At 43.9% G+C, this 18,145-nt stretch overlaps 7 non-coding genes and 14 pseudogenes across 7 annotated transcripts; all 21 read right to left on the bottom strand.

The window, feature by feature from the left end:
- Positions 1–762: 762 nt before the first annotated feature.
- LOC140018502 (5S ribosomal RNA) lies at positions 763–886 on the bottom strand (annotated as a pseudogene).
- Positions 887–1,797: 911 nt separating this feature from the next.
- Positions 1,798–1,915, bottom strand: LOC140019712 (5S ribosomal RNA; annotated as a pseudogene).
- A 925-nt stretch (positions 1,916–2,840) lies between these two features.
- Positions 2,841–2,958, bottom strand: LOC140019713 (5S ribosomal RNA; annotated as a pseudogene).
- Positions 2,959–3,370: 412 nt separating this feature from the next.
- On the bottom strand, positions 3,371–3,489 carry LOC140017832 (5S ribosomal RNA). Its single transcript, XR_011824138.1, has one exon. It is a non-coding gene; the product is annotated as a 5S ribosomal RNA (ribosomal RNA).
- Positions 3,490–4,416: 927 nt separating this feature from the next.
- On the bottom strand, positions 4,417–4,534 carry LOC140018201 (5S ribosomal RNA; annotated as a pseudogene).
- Positions 4,535–4,945: 411 nt separating this feature from the next.
- On the bottom strand, positions 4,946–5,064 carry LOC140017789 (5S ribosomal RNA). Its single transcript, XR_011824094.1, has one exon. It is a non-coding gene; the product is annotated as a 5S ribosomal RNA (ribosomal RNA).
- A 927-nt stretch (positions 5,065–5,991) lies between these two features.
- Positions 5,992–6,109, bottom strand: LOC140018902 (5S ribosomal RNA; annotated as a pseudogene).
- A 411-nt stretch (positions 6,110–6,520) lies between these two features.
- On the bottom strand, positions 6,521–6,639 carry LOC140017114 (5S ribosomal RNA). The gene has a single exon (XR_011823428.1). It is a non-coding gene; the product is annotated as a 5S ribosomal RNA (ribosomal RNA).
- Positions 6,640–7,565: 926 nt separating this feature from the next.
- On the bottom strand, positions 7,566–7,683 carry LOC140018202 (5S ribosomal RNA; annotated as a pseudogene).
- Positions 7,684–8,094: 411 nt separating this feature from the next.
- Positions 8,095–8,213, bottom strand: LOC140017791 (5S ribosomal RNA). The gene has a single exon (XR_011824096.1). It is a non-coding gene; the product is annotated as a 5S ribosomal RNA (ribosomal RNA).
- A 926-nt stretch (positions 8,214–9,139) lies between these two features.
- Positions 9,140–9,257, bottom strand: LOC140018903 (5S ribosomal RNA; annotated as a pseudogene).
- A 411-nt stretch (positions 9,258–9,668) lies between these two features.
- LOC140017115 (5S ribosomal RNA) lies at positions 9,669–9,787 on the bottom strand. The gene has a single exon (XR_011823429.1). It is a non-coding gene; the product is annotated as a 5S ribosomal RNA (ribosomal RNA).
- Positions 9,788–10,708: 921 nt separating this feature from the next.
- LOC140018528 (5S ribosomal RNA) lies at positions 10,709–10,832 on the bottom strand (annotated as a pseudogene).
- Positions 10,833–11,744: 912 nt separating this feature from the next.
- LOC140019714 (5S ribosomal RNA) lies at positions 11,745–11,862 on the bottom strand (annotated as a pseudogene).
- A 411-nt stretch (positions 11,863–12,273) lies between these two features.
- Positions 12,274–12,392, bottom strand: LOC140017267 (5S ribosomal RNA). Its single transcript, XR_011823578.1, has one exon. It is a non-coding gene; the product is annotated as a 5S ribosomal RNA (ribosomal RNA).
- Positions 12,393–13,312: 920 nt separating this feature from the next.
- On the bottom strand, positions 13,313–13,436 carry LOC140018503 (5S ribosomal RNA; annotated as a pseudogene).
- A 911-nt stretch (positions 13,437–14,347) lies between these two features.
- On the bottom strand, positions 14,348–14,465 carry LOC140019715 (5S ribosomal RNA; annotated as a pseudogene).
- Positions 14,466–15,390: 925 nt separating this feature from the next.
- LOC140019717 (5S ribosomal RNA) lies at positions 15,391–15,508 on the bottom strand (annotated as a pseudogene).
- Positions 15,509–15,920: 412 nt separating this feature from the next.
- Positions 15,921–16,039, bottom strand: LOC140017833 (5S ribosomal RNA). The gene has a single exon (XR_011824139.1). It is a non-coding gene; the product is annotated as a 5S ribosomal RNA (ribosomal RNA).
- Positions 16,040–16,960: 921 nt separating this feature from the next.
- Positions 16,961–17,084, bottom strand: LOC140018504 (5S ribosomal RNA; annotated as a pseudogene).
- Positions 17,085–17,995: 911 nt separating this feature from the next.
- On the bottom strand, positions 17,996–18,113 carry LOC140018266 (5S ribosomal RNA; annotated as a pseudogene).
- Positions 18,114–18,145: the final 32 nt, after the last annotated feature.

The following is an 18,145-nucleotide window of genomic DNA, read 5'->3' on the forward strand; positions in this document are numbered from 1 at the left end:
TTTTTCCCTCGTCGCGCAACTCTCAATTATCCTGAAATTGATCCTTCACGCTTGCGCTTATACATTTGCGCCGACAACTTTGACCGACGATCCGGGCTTCGATCCAGCCGTACCGTTCCTGACTTGTCTCGCGCCTTCAGATCCGCCTTCATGCTTCGATGAGAAGCAAAATATAAAGCAATCGTTCCGACGGAGCTAAATTACTACAGCATAAAGAACGAAGGGGAAATTTGGATTTCGAAACAAAAAAGGGAGGGGTGCAACACGAGGATTTCCCAGGGGGTCACCTAGGGGTGTCAACGGGCCGGGTCCGGGCCGGAATTCATTATTCCGGACCCGGACCCGGATCCGACCCGTTTACCCGACGGGTCTTTTATTCGGTGTTCCGGATCCGGACCCGACGAGTCTCGGTTCCGGGTCGGGTCTACCCGAACAAATTTGCCAAAATTTATAATTTCTAACAAAAAAGAGAAAAAGATATATTTGTAAACAAATTTCTAGCTAATGCAAAGAAAAAACCAAATAAGAAAATAAATCAAATTGATTTTACTCAAATACATCATCCTAATCAAATTATATTGATAATATATATTTTTTATAAATTATTAAATCATTTATATCCGGATCCGGGTCTAATACGGGTCGGAATACTATATTCCGTATCCGACCCGTTTTTTTGTTTGAAAAAACGGATCCGGATCCGGATAACGGAATGAAATCCCTACCCTTACCCGCAAAAATTTTAGGGATCCGATCCGGATCCGGGTGTAGACCCGACCCGTTGACAGGCCTAGGGTCACCCATCCTAGTACTACTGTCGCCCAAGCACGCTTAACTTCGGAGTTCTGATGGGATCCGGTGCATTAGTGCTGGTATGATCGCACCCGCCATGTTCCTTTCGCTTTATTCTTTTAAACTGCCACGTCCTGTGAAGCAGTTTGGCTTTTCTGGACCCGAATTCATTCTAAGCGTCAATTCATGAATTTCCTCACATCCTTTTATTTATTTACTTTTATATTTTTTTCTTGTTGCTTTGCACCTTTTTTTTCCCTCGTCGCACAACTCTCAATTATCCTGAAATTGATCCTTCACGCTTGCGCTTATACATTTGCGCCGACAACTTTGACCGACGATCCGGGCTTCGATCCAGCCGTACCGTTCCTGACTTGTCTCGCGCCTTCAGATCCGCCTTCATGCTTCGATGAGAAGCAAAATATAAAGCAATCGTTCCGACGGAGCTAAATTACTACAGCATAAAGAACGAAGGGAAAATTTTGATTTCGAAACAAAAAAGGGAGGGGTGCAACACGAGGATTTCCCAGGGGGTCACCTAGGGGTGTCAACGGGCCGGGTCTGGGCCGGAATTCATTATTCCGGAGCCGGACCCGGATCCGACGGGTCTTTTATTCGGTGTTTCGGATCCGGACCCGGCGAGTCTCGGATCCGGGTCGGGTCTACCCGAACAAATTTGCCAAAATTTATAATTTCTAACAAAAAAGAGAAAAAGATATATTTGTAAACAAATTTCTAGCTAATGCAAAGAAAAAACCAAATAAGAAAATAAATCAAATTGATTTTACTCAAATACATCATCCTAATCAAATTATATTGATAATATATATTTTTTATAAATTATTAAATCATTTATATCCGGATCCGGGTCTAATACGGGTCGGAATACTATATTCCGTATCCGACCCGTTTTTTTGTTTGAAAAAACGGATCGGATCCGGATAACGGAATTAAATCCCTACCCATACCCGCAAAAATTCCAGGGATCCGATCCGGATCCGGGTGTAGACCCGACCCGTTGACCGGCCTAGGGTCACCCATCCTAGTACTACTGTCGCCCAAGCACGCTTAACTTCGAAGTTCTGATGGGATCCGGTGCATTAGTGCTGGTATGATCGCACCCGCCATGTTCCTTTCGCTTTATTCTTTTAAACTGCCACGTCCTGTGAAGCAGTTTGGCTTTTCTGGACCCGAATTCATTCTAAGCGTCAATTCATGAATTTCCTCACATCCTTTTATTTATTTACTTTTATATTTTTTTCTTGTTGCTTTGCACCTTTTTTTTCCCTCGTCGCACAACTCTCAATTATCCTGAAATTGATCCTTCACGCTTGCGCTTATACATTTGCGCCGACAACTTTGACCGACGATCCGGGCTTCGATCCAGCCGTACCGTTCCTGACTTGTCTCGCGCTTTCAGATCCGCCTTCATGCTTCGATGAGAAGCAAAATATAAAGCAATCGTTCCGACGGAGCTAAATTACTACAGCATAAAGAACGAAGGGGAAATTTGGATTTCGAAACAAAAAAGGGAGGGGTGCAACACGAGGATTTCCCAGGGGGTCACCTAGGGGTGTCAACGGGCCGGGTCCGGGCCGGAATTCATTATTCCGGACCCGGACCCGGATCCGACCCGTTTACCCGACGGGTCTTTTATTCGGTGTTTCGGATCCAGACCCGCCGAGTCTCGGATCCGGGTCGGGTCTACCCGAACAAATTTCCCAAAATTTATAATTTCTAACAAAAAAGAGAAAAAGATATATTTGTAAACAAATTTCTAGCTAATGCAAAGAAAAAACCAAATAAGAAAATAAATCAAATTGATTTTACTCAAATACATCATCCTAATCAAATTATATTGATAATATATATTTTTTATAAATTATTAAATCATTTATATCCGGATCCGGGTCTAATACGGGTCGGAATACTATATTCCGTATCCGACCCGTTTTTTTGTTTGAAAAAACGGATCCGGATCCGGATAACGGAATTAAATCCCTACCCATACCCGCAAAAATTTCAGGGATCCGATCCGGATCCGGGTGTAGACCCGACCCGTTGACCGGCCTAGGGTCACCCATCCTAGTACTACTGTCGCCCAAGCACGCTTAACTTCGAAGTTCTGATGGGATCCGGTGCATTAGTGCTGGTATGATCGCACCCGCCATGTTCCTTTCGCTTTATTCTTTTAAACTGTCACGTCCTGTGAAGCAGTTTGGCTTTTCTGGACCCGAATTCATTCTAAGCGTCAATTCATGAATTTCCTCTCATCCTCTTATTTATTTACTTTTACATTTTTTTCTTGTTGATTTGCACCATTTTTTTTCCCTCGTCGCGCAACTCTCAATTATCCTGAAATTGATCCTTCACGCTTGCACTTATACATTTGCGCCGAAAACTTTGACCGACGATCCGGGCTTCGATCCAGCCGTACCGTTCCTGACTTGTCTCGCGCCTTCAGATCCGCCTTCATGCTTCGATGAGAAGCAAAATATAAAGCAATCGTTCCGACGGAGCTAAATGACTACAGCATAAAGAACGAAGGGGAAATTTGAATTTCGAAACAAAAAAGGGAGGGGTGCAACACGAGGACTTCCCAGGGGGTCACCCATCCTAGTACTACTCTCGCTCAAGCACGCTTAACTTCGGAGTTCTGATGGGATCCGGTGCATTAGTGCTGGTATGATCGCACCCGACATGTTTCTTTCGCTTTATTCTTTTAAACTGCCCCGTCCTGTGAAGCAGTGTGGCTTTTCTGGACCCGAATTCATTTTAAGCGTCAATTCAAGAATTTCTCCTCATCCTTTTATTTATTTACTTTTACATTTTTTTCTTGTTGATTTGCACCATTTTTTTTTCCCTCGTCGCGCAACTCTCAATTATCCTGAAATTGATCCTTCACGCTTGCGCTTATACATTTGCGCCGACAACTTTGACCGACGATCCGGGCTTCGATCCAGCGGTACCGTTCCTGACTTGTCTCGCGCCTTCAGATCCGCCTTCATGCTTCGATGAGAAGCAAAATATAAAGCAATCGTTCCGACGGAGCTAAATTACTACAGCATAAAGAACGAAGGGGAAATTTGGATTTCGAAACAAAAAAGGGAGGGGTGCAACACGAGGATTTCCCAGGGGGTCACCTAGGGGTGTCAACGGGCCGGGTCCGGGCCGGAATTCATTATTCCGGACCCGGACCCGGATCCGACCCGTTTACCCGACGGGTCTTTTATTCGGTGTTCCGGATCCGGACCCGGCGAGTCTCGGATCCGGGTCGGGTCTACCCGAACAAATTTGCCAAAATTTATAATTTCTAACAAAAAAGAGAAAAAGATATATTTGTAAACAAATTTCTAGCTAATGCAAAGAAAAAACCAAATAAGAAAATAAATCAAATTGATTTTACTCAAATACATCATCCTAATCAAATTATATTGATAATATATATTTTTTATAAATTATTAAATCATTTATATCCGGATCCGGGTCTAATACGGGTCGGAATACTATATTCCGTATCCGACCCGTTTTTTTGTTTGAAAAAACGGATCCGGATCCGGATAACGGAATTAAATCCCTACCCATACCCGCAAAAATTTCAGGGATCCGATCCGGATTCGGGTCTAGACCCGACCCGTTGACAGGCCTAGGGTCACCCATCCTAGTACTACTGTCGCCCAAGCACGCTTAACTTCGGAGTTCTGATGGGATCCGGTGCATTAGTGCTGGTATGATCGAACCCGCCATGTTCCTTTCGCTTTATTCTTTTAAACTGCCACGTCCTGTGAAGCAGTTTGGCTTTTCTGGACCCGAATTCATTCTAAGCGTCAATTCATGAATTTCCTCTCATCCTTTTATTTATTTACTTTTATATTTTTTTCTTGTTGCTTTGCACCTTTTTTTTCCCTCGTCGCACAACTCTCAATTATCCTGAAATTGATCCTTCACGCTTGCGCTTATACATTTGCGCCGACAACTTTGACCGACGATCCGGGCTTCGATCCAGCCGTACCGTTCCTGACTTGTCTCGCGCCTTCAGATCCGCCTTCATGCTTCGATAAGAAGCAAAATATAAAGCAATCGTCCCGACGGAGCTAAATTACTACAGCATAAAGAACGAAGGGGAAATTTGGATTTCGAAACAAAAAAGGGAGGGGTGCAACACGAGAACTTCCCAAGGGGTCACCCATCCTAGTACTACTCTCGCCCAAGCATGCTTAACTTCGGAGTTCTGATGGGATCCGGTGCATTAGTGCTGGTATGATCGCACCCGCCATGTTCCTTTCGCTTTATTCTTTTAAACTGCCCCGTCCTGTGAAGCAGTGTGGCTTTTCTGGACCCGAATTCATTTTAAGCGTCAATTCAAGAATTTCCCTTCATCCTTTTATTTATTTACTTTTACATTTTTTTCTTGTTGATTTGCACCATTTTTTTTTCCCTCGTCGCGCAACTCTCAATTATCCTGAAATTGATCCTTCACGCTTGCGCTTATACATTTGCGCCGACAACTTTGACCGACGATCCGGGCTTCGATCCAGCCGTACCGTTCCTGACTTGTCTCGCGCCTTCAGATCCGCCTTCATGCTTCGATGAGAAGCAAAATATAAAGCAATCGTTCCGACGGAGCTAAATTACTACAGCATAAAGAACGAAGGGGAAATTTGGATTTCGAAACAAAAAAGGGAGGGGTGCAACACGAGGATTTCCCAGGGGGTCACCTAGGGGTGTCAACGGGCCGGGTCCGGGCCGGAATTCATTATTCCGGACCCGGACCCGGATCCGACCCGTTTACCCGACGGGTTTTTTATTCTGTGTTCCGGATCCGGACCCGGCGAGTCTCGGATCCGGGTCGGGTCTACCCGAACAAATTTGCCAAAATTTATAATTTCTAACAAAAAAGAGAAAAAGATATATTTGTAAACAAATTTCTAGCTAATGCAAAGAAAAAACCAAATAAGAAAATAAATCAAATTGATTTTACTCAAATACATCATCCTAATCAAATTATATTGATAATATATATTTTTTATAAATTATTAAATCATTTATATCCGGATCCGGGTCTAATACGGGTCGGAATACTATATTCCGTATCCGACCCGTTTTTTTGTTTGAAAAAACGGATCCGGATACGGATAACGGAATTAAATCCCTACCCATACCCGCAAAAATTTCAGGGATCCGATCCGGATCCGGGTCTAGACCCGACCCGTTGACAGGCCTAGGGTCACCCATCCTAGTACTACTGTCGCCCAAGCACGCTTAACTTCGGAGTTCTGATGGGATCCGGTGCATTAGTGCTGGTATGATCGCACCCGCCATGTTTCTTTCGCTTTATTCTTTTAAACTGCCACGTCCTGTGAAGCAGTTTGGCTTTTCTGGACCCGAATTCATTCTAAGCGTCAATTCATGAATTTCCTCTCATCCTTTTATTTATTTACTTTTATATTTTTTTCTTGTTGCTTTGCACCTTTTTTTTCCCTCGTCGCACAACTCTCAATTATCCTGAAATTGATCCTTCACGCTTGCGCTTATACATTTGCGCCGACAACTTTGACCGACGATCCGGGCTTCGATCCAGCCGTACCGTTCCTGACTTGTCTCGCGCCTTCAGATCCGCCTTCATGCTTCGATAAGAAGCAAAATATAAAGCAATCGTCCCGACGGAGCTAAATTACTACAGCATAAAGAACGAAGGGGAAATTTGGATTTCGAAACAAAAAAGGGAGGGGTGCAACACGAGGACTTCCCAGGGGGTCACCCATCCTAGTACTACTCTCGCCCAAGCACGCTTAACTTCGGAGTTCTGATGGGATCCGGTGCATTAGTGCTGGTATGATCGCACCCGCCATGTTCCTTTCGCTTTATTCTTTTAAACTGCCCCGTCCTGTGAAGCAGTGTGGCTTTTCTGGACCCGAATTCATTTTAAGCGTCAATTCAAGAATTTCCCCTCATCCTTTTATTTATTTACTTTTACATTTTTTTCTTGTTGATTTGCACCATTTTTTTTCCCTCGTCGCGCAACTCTCAATTATCCTGAAATTGATCCTTCACGCTTGCGCTTATACATTTGCGCCGACAACTTTGACCGACGATCCGGGCTTCGATCCAGCCGTACCGTTCCTGACTTGTCTCGCGCCTTCAGATCCGCCTTCATGCTTCGATGAGAAGCAAAATATAAAGCAATCGTTCCGACGGAGCTAAATTACTACAGCATAAAGAACGAAGGGGAAATTTGGATTTCGAAACAAAAAAGGGAGGGGTGCAACACGAGGATTTCCCAGGGGGTCACCTAGGGGTGTCAACGGGCCGGGTCCGGGCCGGAATTCATTATTCCGGACCCGGACCCGGATCCGACCCGTTTACCCGACGGGTCTTTTATTCGGTGTTCCGGATCCGGACCCGGCGAGTCTCGGATCCGGGTCGGGTCTACCCGAACAAATTTGCCAAAATTTATAATTTCTAACAAAAAATAGAAAAAGATATATTTGTAAACAAATTTCTAGCTAATGCAAAGAAAAAACCAAATAAGAAAATAAATCAAATTGATTTTACTCAAATACATCATCCTAATCAAATTATATTGATAATATATATTTTTTATAAATTATTAAATCATTTATATCCGGATCCGGGTCTAATACGGGTCGGAATACTATATTCCGTATCCGACCCGTTTTTTTGTTTGAAAAAACGGATCCGGATCCGGATAACGGAATTAAATCCCTACCCATACCCGCAAAAATTTCAGGGATCCGATCCGGATCCGGGTCTAGACCCGACCCGTTGACAGGCCTAGGGTCACCCATCCTAGTACTACTGTCGCCCAAGCACGCTTAACTTCGGAGTTCTGATGGGATCCGGTGCATTAGTGCTGGTATGATCGAACCCGCCATGTTCCTTTCGCTTTATTCTTTTAAACTGCCACGTCCTGTGAAGCAGTTTGGCTTTTCTGGACCCGAATTCATTCTAAGCGTCAATTCATGAATTTCCTCTCATCCTTTTATTTATTTACTTTTATATTTTTTTCTTGTTGCTTTGCACCTTTTTTTTCCCTCGTCGCACAACTCTCAATTATCCTGAAATTGATCCTTCACGCTTGCGCTTATACATTTGCGCCGACAACTTTGACCGACGATCCGGGCTTCGATCCAGCCGTACCGTTCCTGACTTGTCTCGCGCCTTCAGATCCGCCTTCATGCTTCGATAAGAAGCAAAATATAAAGCAATCGTCCCGACGGAGCTAAATTACTACAGCATAAAGAACGAAGGGGAAATTTGGATTTCGAAACAAAAAAGGGAGGGGTGCAACACGAGAACTTCCCAAGGGGTCACCCATCCTAGTACTACTCTCGCCCAAGCATGCTTAACTTCGGAGTTCTGATGGGATCCGGTGCATTAGTGCTGGTATGATCGCACCCGCCATGTTCCTTTCGCTTTATTCTTTTAAACTGCCCCGTCCTGTGAAGCAGTGTGGCTTTTCTGGACCCGAATTCATTTTAAGCGTCAATTCAAGAATTTCCCTTCATCCTTTTATTTATTTACTTTTACATTTTTTTCTTGTTGATTTGCACCATTTTTTTTTCCCTCGTCGCGCAACTCTCAATTATCCTGAAATTGATCCTTCACGCTTGCGCTTATACATTTGCGCCGACAACTTTGACCGACGATCCGGGCTTCGATCCAGCCGTACCGTTCCTGACTTGTCTCGCGCCTTCAGATCCGCCTTCATGCTTCGATGAGAAGCAAAATATAAAGCAATCGTTCCGACGGAGCTAAATTACTACAGCATAAAGAACGAAGGGGAAATTTGGATTTCGAAACAAAAAAGGGAGGGGTGCAACACGAGGATTTCCCAGGGGGTCACCTAGGGGTGTCAACGGGCCGGGTCCGGGCCGGAATTCATTATTCCGGACCCGGACCCGGATCCGACCCGTTTACCCGACGGTCTTTTATTCTGTGTTCCGGATCCGGACCCGGCGAGTCTCGGATCCGGGTCGGGTCTACCCGAACAAATTTGCCAAAATTTATAATTTCTAACAAAAAAGAGAAAAAGATATATTTGTAAACAAATTTCTAGCTAATGCAAAGAAAAAACCAAATAAGAAAATAAATCAAATTGATTTTACTCAAATACATCATCCTAATCAAATTATATTGATAATATATATTTTTTATAAATTATTAAATCATTTATATCCGGATCCGGGTCTAATACGGGTCGGAATACTATATTCCGTATCCGACCCGTTTTTTTGTTTGAAAAAACGGATCCGGATACGGATAACGGAATTAAATCCCTACCCATACCCGCAAAAATTTCAGGGATCCGATCCGGATCCGGGTCTAGACCCGACCCGTTGACAGGCCTAGGGTCACCCATCCTAGTACTACTGTCGCCCAAGCACGCTTAACTTCGGAGTTCTGATGGGATCCGGTGCATTAGTGCTGGTATGATCGCACCCGCCATGTTCCTTTCGCTTTATTCTTTTAAACTGCCACGTCCTGTGAAGCAGTTTGGCTTTTCTGGACCCGAATTCATTCTAAGCGTCAATTCATGAATTTCCTCTCATCCTTTTATTTATTTACTTTTATATTTTTTTCTTGTTGCTTTGCACCTTTTTTTTCACTCGTCGCACAACTCTCAATTATCCTGAAATTGATCCTTCACGCTTGCGCTTATACATTTGCGCCGACAACTTTGACCGACGATCCGGGCTTCGATCCAGCCGTACCGTTCCTGACTTGTCTCGCGCCTTCAGATCCGCCTTCATGCTTCGATGAGAAGCAAAATATAAAGCAATCGTTCCGACGGAGCTAAATTACTACAGCATAAAGAACGAAGGGGAAATTTGGATTTCGAAACAAAAAAGGGAGGGGTGCAACACGAGGACTTCCCAGGGGGTCACCCATCCTAGTACTACTCTCGCCCAAGCACGCTTAACTTCGGAGTTCTGATGGGATCCGGTGCATTAGTGCTGGTATGATCGCACCCGCCATGTTCCTTTCGCTTTATTCTTTTAAACTGCCCCGTCCTGTGAAGCAGTGTGGCTTTTCTGGACCCGAATTCATTTTAAGCGTCAATTCAAGAATTTCCCCTCATCCTTTTATTTATTTACTTTTACATTTTTTTCTTGTTGATTTGCACCATTTTTTTTTCCCTCGTCGCGCAACTCTCAATTATCCTGAAATTGATCCTTCACGCTTGCGCTTATACATTTGCGCCGACAACTTTGACCGACGATCCGGGCTTCGATCCAGCCGTACCGTTCCTGACTTGTCTCGCGCCTTCAGATCCGCCTTCATGCTTCGATGAGAAGCAAAATATAAAGCAATCGTTCCGACGGAGCTAAATTACTACAGCATAAAGAACGAAGGGGAAATTTGGATTTCGAAACAAAAAAGGGAGGGGTGCAACACGAGGATTTCCCAGGGGGTCACCTAGGGGTGTCAACGGGCCGGGTCCGGGCCGGAATTCATTATTCCGGACCCGGACCCGGATCCGACCCGTTTACCCGACGGGTCTTTTATTCGGTGTTCCGGATCCGGACCCGACGAGTCTCGGTTCCGGGTCGGGTCTACCCGAACAAATTTGCCAAAATTTATAATTTCTAACAAAAAAAAGAAAAAGATATATTTGTAAACAAATTTCTAGCTAATGCAAAGAAAAAACCAAATAAGAAAATAAATCAAATTGATTTTACTCAAATACATCATCCTAATCAAATTATATTGATAATATATATTTTTTATAAATTATTAAATCATTTATATCCGGATCCGGGTCTAATACGGGTCGGAATACTATATTCCGTATCCGACCCGTTTTTTTGTTTGAAAAAACGGATCCGGATCCGGATAACGGAATGAAATCCCTACCCTTACCCGCAAAAATTTTAGGGATCCGATCCGGATACGGGTGTAGACCCGACCCGTTGACAGGCCTAGGGTCACCCATCCTAGTACTACTGTCGCCCAAGCACGCTTAACTTCGGAGTTCTGATGGGATCCGGTGCATTAGTGCTGGTATGATCGCACCCGCCATGTTCCTTTCGCTTTATTCTTTTAAACTGCCACGTCCTGTGAAGCAGTTTGGCTTTTCTGGACCCGAATTCATTCTAAGCGTCAATTCATGAATTTCCTCACATCCTTTTATTTATTTACTTTTATATTTTTTTCTTGTTGCTTTGCACCTTTTTTTTCCCTCGTCGCACAACTCTCAATTATCCTGAAATTGATCCTTCACGCTTGCGCTTATACATTTGCGCCGACAACTTTGACCGACGATCCGGGCTTCGATCCAGCCGTACCGTTCCTGACTTGTCTCGCGCCTTCAGATCCGCCTTCATGCTTCGATGAGAAGCAAAATATAAAGCAATCGTTCCGACGGAGCTAAATTACTACAGCATAAAGAACGAAGGGAAAATTTTGATTTCGAAACAAAAAAGGGAGGGGTGCAACACGAGGATTTCCCAGGGGGTCACCTAGGGGTGTCAACGGGCCGGGTCTGGGCCGGAATTCATTATTCCGGACCCGGACCCGGATCCGACGGGTCTTTTATTCGGTGTTTCGGATCCGGACCCGGCGAGTCTCGGATCCGGGTCGGGTCTACCCGAACAAATTTGCCAAAATTTATAATTTCTAACAAAAAAGAGAAAAAGATATATTTGTAAACAAATTTCTAGCTAATGCAAAGAAAAAACCAAATAAGAAAATAAATCAAATTGATTTTACTCAAATACATCATCCTAATCAAATTATATTGATAATATATATTTTTTATAAATTATTAAATCATTTATATCCGGATCCGGGTCTAGTACGGGTCGGAATACTATATTCCGTATCCGACCCGTTTTTTTGTTTGAAAAAACGGATCCGGATCCGGATAACGGAATTAAATCCCTACCCATACCAGCAAAAATTTCAGGGATCCGATCCGGATCCGGGTGTAGACCCGACCCGTTGACCGGCCTAGGGTCACCCATCCTAGTACTACTGTCGCCCAAGCACGCTTAACTTCGAAGTTCTGATGGGATCCGGTGCATTAGTGCTGGTATGATCGCACCCGCCATGTTCCTTTCGCTTTATTCTTTTAAACTGCCACGTCCTGTGAAGCAGTTTGGCTTTTCTGGACCCGAATTCATTCTAAGCGTCAATTCATGAATTTCCTCTCATCCTTTTATTTATTTACTTTTATATTTTTTTCTTGTTGCTTTGCACCTTTTTTTTCACTCGTCGCACAACTCTCAATTATCCTGAAATTGATCCTTCACGCTTGCGCTTATACATTTGCGCCGACAACTTTGACCGACGATCCGGGCTTCGATCCAGCCGTACCGTTCCTGATTTGTCTCGCGCCTTCAGATCCGCCTTCATGCTTCGATAAGAAGCAAAATATAAAGCAATCGACCCGACGGAGCTAAATTACTACAGCATAAAGAACGAAGGGGAAATTTGGATTTCGAAACAAAAAAGGGAGGGGTGCAACACGAGAACTTCCCAGGGGGTCACCCATCCTAGTACTACTCTCGCCCAAGCACGCTTAACTTCGGAGTTCTGATGGGATCCGGTGCATTAGTGCTGGTATGATCGCACCCGCCATGTTCCTTTCGCTTTATTCTTTTAAACTGCCCCGTCCTGTGAAGCAGTGTGGCTTTTCTGGACCCGAATTCATTTTAAGCGTCAATTCAAGAATTTCCCCTCATCCTTTTATTTATTTACTTTTACATTTTTTTCTTGTTGATTTGCACCATTTTTTTTCCCTCGTCGCGCAACTCTCAATTATCCTGAAATTGATCCTTCACGCTTGCGCTTATACATTTGCGCCGACAACTTTGACCGACGATCCGGGCTTCGATCCAGCCGTACCGTTCCTGACTTGTCTCGCGCCTTCAGATCCGCCTTCATGCTTCGATGAGAAGCAAAATATAAAGCAATCGTTCCGACGGAGCTAAATTACTACAGCATAAAGAACGAAGGGGAAATTTGGATTTCGAAACAAAAAAGGGAGGGGTGCAACACGAGGATTTCCCAGGGGGTCACCTAGGGGTGTCAACGGGCCGGGTCCGGGCCGGAATTCATTATTCCGGACCCGGACCCGGATCCGACCCGTTTACCCGACGGGTCTTTTATTCGGTGTTCCGGATCCGGACCCGACGAGTCTCGGTTCCGGGTCGGGTCTACCCGAACAAATTTGCCAAAATTTATAATTTCTAACAAAAAAGAGAAAAAGATATATTTGTAAACAAATTTCTAGCTAATGCAAAGAAAAAACCAAATAAGAAAATAAATCAAATTGATTTTACTCAAATACATCATCCTAATCAAATTATATTGATAATATATATTTTTTATAAATTATTAAATCATTTATATCCGGATCCGGGTCTAATACGGGTCGGAATACTATATTCCGTATCCGACCCGTTTTTTTGTTTGAAAAAACGGATCCGGATCCGGATAACGGAATGAAATCCCTACCCTTACCCGCAAAAATTTTAGGGATCCGATCCGGATCCGGGTGTAGACCCGACCCGTTGACAGGCCTAGGGTCACCCATCCTAGTACTACTGTCGCCCAAGCACGCTTAACTTCGGAGTTCTGATGGGATCCGGTGCATTAGTGCTGGTATGATCGCACCCGCCATGTTCCTTTCGCTTTATTCTTTTAAACTGCCACGTCCTGTGAAGCAGTTTGGCTTTTCTGGACCCGAATTCATTCTAAGCGTCAATTCATGAATTTCCTCACATCCTTTTATTTATTTACTTTTATATTTTTTTCTTGTTGCTTTGCACCTTTTTTTTCCCTCGTCGCACAACTCTCAATTATCCTGAAATTGATCCTTCACGCTTGCGCTTATACATTTGCGCCGACAACTTTGACCGACGATCCGGGCTTCGATCCAGCCGTACCGTTCCTGACTTGTCTCGCGCCTTCAGATCCGCCTTCATGCTTCGATGAGAAGCAAAATATAAAGCAATCGTTCCGACGGAGCTAAATTACTACAGCATAAAGAACGAAGGGAAAATTTTGATTTCGAAACAAAAAAGGGAGGGGTGCAACACGAGGATTTCCCAGGGGGTCACCTAGGGGTGTCAACGGGCCGGGTCTGGGCCGGAATTCATTATTCCGGAGCCGGACCCGGATCCGACGGGTCTTTTATTCGGTGTTTCGGATCCGGACCCGGCGAGTCTCGGATCCGGGTCGGGTCTACCCGAACAAATTTGCCAAAATTTATAATTTCTAACAAAAAAGAGAAAAAGATATATTTGTAAACAAATTTCTAGCTAATGCAAAGAAAAAACCAAATAAGAAAATAAATCAAATTGATTTTACTCAAATACATCATCCTAATCAAATTATATTGATAATATATATTTTTTATAAATTATTAAATCATTTATATCCGGATCCGGGTCTAATACGGGTCGGAATACTATATTCCGTATCCGACCCGTTTTTTTGTTTGAAAAAACGGATCGGATCCGGATAACGGAATTAAATCCCTACCCATACCCGCAAAAATTCCAGGGATCCGATCCGGATCCGGGTGTAGACCCGACCCGTTGACCGGCCTAGGGTCACCCATCCTAGTACTACTGTCGCCCAAGCACGCTTAACTTCGAAGTTCTGATGGGATCCGGTGCATTAGTGCTGGTATGATCGCACCCGCCATGTTCCTTTCGCTTTATTCTTTTAAACTGCCACGTCCTGTGAAGCAGTTTGGCTTTTCTGGACCCGAATTCATTCTAAGCGTCAATTCATGAATTTCCTCACATCCTTTTATTTATTTACTTTTATATTTTTTTCTTGTTGCTTTGCACCTTTTTTTTCCCTCGTCGCACAACTCTCAATTATCCTGAAATTGATCCTTCACGCTTGCGCTTATACATTTGCGCCGACAACTTTGACCGACGATCCGGGCTTCGATCCAGCCGTACCGTTCCTGACTTGTCTCGCGCTTTCAGATCCGCCTTCATGCTTCGATGAGAAGCAAAATATAAAGCAATCGTTCCGACGGAGCTAAATTACTACAGCATAAAGAACGAAGGGGAAATTTGGATTTCGAAACAAAAAAGGGAGGGGTGCAACACGAGGATTTCCCAGGGGGTCACCTAGGGGTGTCAACGGGCCGGGTCCGGGCCGGAATTCATTATTCCGGACCCGGACCCGGATCCGACCCGTTTACCCGACGGGTCTTTTATTCGGTGTTTCGGATCCAGACCCGCCGAGTCTCGGATCCGGGTCGGGTCTACCCGAACAAATTTCCCAAAATTTATAATTTCTAACAAAAAAGAGAAAAAGATATATTTGTAAACAAATTTCTAGCTAATGCAAAGAAAAAACCAAATAAGAAAATAAATCAAATTGATTTTACTCAAATACATCATCCTAATCAAATTATATTGATAATATATATTTTTTATAAATTATTAAATCATTTATATCCGGATCCGGGTCTAATACGGGTCGGAATACTATATTCCGTATCCGACCCGTTTTTTTGTTTGAAAAAACGGATCCGGATCCGGATAACGGAATTAAATCCCTACCCATACCCGCAAAAATTTCAGGGATCCGATCCGGATCCGGGTGTAGACCCGACCCGTTGACCGGCCTAGGGTCACCCATCCTAGTACTACTGTCGCCCAAGCACGCTTAACTTCGAAGTTCTGATGGGATCCGGTGCATTAGTGCTGGTATGATCGCACCCGCCATGTTCCTTTCGCTTTATTCTTTTAAACTGTCACGTCCTGTGAAGCAGTTTGGCTTTTCTGGACCCGAATTCATTCTAAGCGTCAATTCATGAATTTCCTCTCATCCTCTTATTTATTTACTTTTACATTTTTTTCTTGTTGATTTGCACCATTTTTTTTCCCTCGTCGCGCAACTCTCAATTATCCTGAAATTGATCCTTCACGCTTGCACTTATACATTTGCGCCGAAAACTTTGACCGACGATCCGGGCTTCGATCCAGCCGTACCGTTCCTGACTTGTCTCGCGCCTTCAGATCCGCCTTCATGCTTCGATGAGAAGCAAAATATAAAGCAATCGTTCCGACGGAGCTAAATGACTACAGCATAAAGAACGAAGGGGAAATTTGAATTTCGAAACAAAAAAGGGAGGGGTGCAACACGAGGACTTCCCAGGGGGTCACCCATCCTAGTACTACTCTCGCTCAAGCACGCTTAACTTCGGAGTTCTGATGGGATCCGGTGCATTAGTGCTGGTATGATCGCACCCGACATGTTTCTTTCGCTTTATTCTTTTAAACTGCCCCGTCCTGTGAAGCAGTGTGGCTTTTCTGGACCCGAATTCATTTTAAGCGTCAATTCAAGAATTTCTCCTCATCCTTTTATTTATTTACTTTTACATTTTTTTCTTGTTGATTTGCACCATTTTTTTTTCCCTCGTCGCGCAACTCTCAATTATCCTGAAATTGATCCTTCACGCTTGCGCTTATACATTTGCGCCGACAACTTTGACCGACGATCCGGGCTTCGATCCAGCGGTACCGTTCCTGACTTGTCTCGCGCCTTCAGATCCGCCTTCATGCTTCGATGAGAAGCAAAATATAAAGCAATCGTTCCGACGGAGCTAAATTACTACAGCATAAAGAACGAAGGGGAAATTTGGATTTCGAAACAAAAAAGGGAGGGGTGCAACACGAGGATTTCCCAGGGGGTCACCTAGGGGTGTCAACGGGCCGGGTCCGGGCCGGAATTCATTATTCCGGACCCGGACCCGGATCCGACCCGTTTACCCGACGGGTCTTTTATTCGGTGTTTCGGATCCGGACCCGGCGAGTCTCGGATCCGGGTCGGGTCTACCCGAACAAATTTCCCAAAATTTACAATTTCTAACAAAAAAGAGAAAAAGATATATTTGTAATCAAATTTCTAGCTAATGCAAAGAAAAAACCAAATAAGAAAATAAATCAAATTGATTTTACTCAAATACATCATCCTAATCAAATTATATTGATAATATATATTTTTTATAAATTATTAAATCATTTATATCCGGATCCGGGTCTAATACGGGTCGGAATACTATATTCCGTATCCGACCCGTTTTTTTGTTTGAAAAAACGGATCCGGATCCGGATAACGGAATGAAATCCCTACCCTTACCCGCAAAAATTTTAGGGATCCGATCCGGATCCGGGTGTAGACCCGACCCGTTGACAGGCCTAGGGTCACCCATCCTAGTACTACTGTCGCCCAAGCACGCTTAACTTCGGAGTTCTGATGGGATCCGGTGCATTAGTGCTGGTATGATCGCACCCGCCATGTTCCTTTCGCTTTATTCTTTTAAACTGCCACGTCCTGTGAAGCAGTTTGGCTTTTCTGGACCCGAATTCATTCTAAGCGTCAATTCATGAATTTCCTCACATCCTTTTATTTATTTACTTTTATATTTTTTTCTTGTTGCTTTGCACCTTTTTTTTCCCTCGTCGCACAACTCTCAATTATCCTGAAATTGATCCTTCACGCTTGCGCTTATACATTTGCGCCGACAACTTTGACCGACGATCCGGGCTTCGATCCAGCCGTACCGTTCCTGACTTGTCTCGCGCCTTCAGATCCGCCTTCATGCTTCGATGAGAAGCAAAATATAAAGCAATCGTTCCGACGGAGCTAAATTACTACAGCATAAAGAACGAAGGGAAAATTTTGATTTCGAAACAAAAAAGGGAGGGGTGCAACACGAGGATTTCCCAGGGGGTCACCTAGGGGTGTCAACGGGCCGGGTCTGGGCCGGAATTCATTATTCCGGACCCGGACCCGGATCCGACGGGTCTTTTATTCGGTGTTTCGGATCCGGACCCGGCGAGTCTCGGATCCGGGTCGGGTCTACCCGAACAAATTTGCCAAAATTTATAATTTCTAACAAAAAAGAGAAAAAGATATATTTGTAAACAAATTTCTAGCTAATGCAAAGAAAAAACCAAATAAGAAAATAAATCAAATTGATTTTACTCAAATACATCATCCTAATCAAATTATATTGATAATATATATTTTTTATAAATTATTAAATCATTTATATCCGGATCCGGGTCTAATACGGGTCGGAATACTATATTCCGTATCCGACCCGTTTTTTTGTTTGAAAAAACGGATCGGATCCGGATAACGGAATTAAATCCCTACCCATACCCGCAAAAATTCCAGGGATCCGATCCGGATCCGGGTGTAGACCCGACCCGTTGACCGGCCTAGGGTCACCCATCCTAGTACTACTGTCGCCCAAGCACGCTTAACTTCGGAGTTCTGATGGGATCCGGTGCATTAGTGCTGGTATGATCGCACCCGCCATGTTCCTTTCGCTTTATTCTTTTAAACT

The sequence above is a fragment of the Coffea arabica genome, chromosome 11c (genome assembly GCF_036785885.1).
Source record: "Coffea arabica cultivar ET-39 chromosome 11c, Coffea Arabica ET-39 HiFi, whole genome shotgun sequence".
Taxonomy (NCBI): domain Eukaryota; kingdom Viridiplantae; phylum Streptophyta; class Magnoliopsida; order Gentianales; family Rubiaceae; genus Coffea; species Coffea arabica.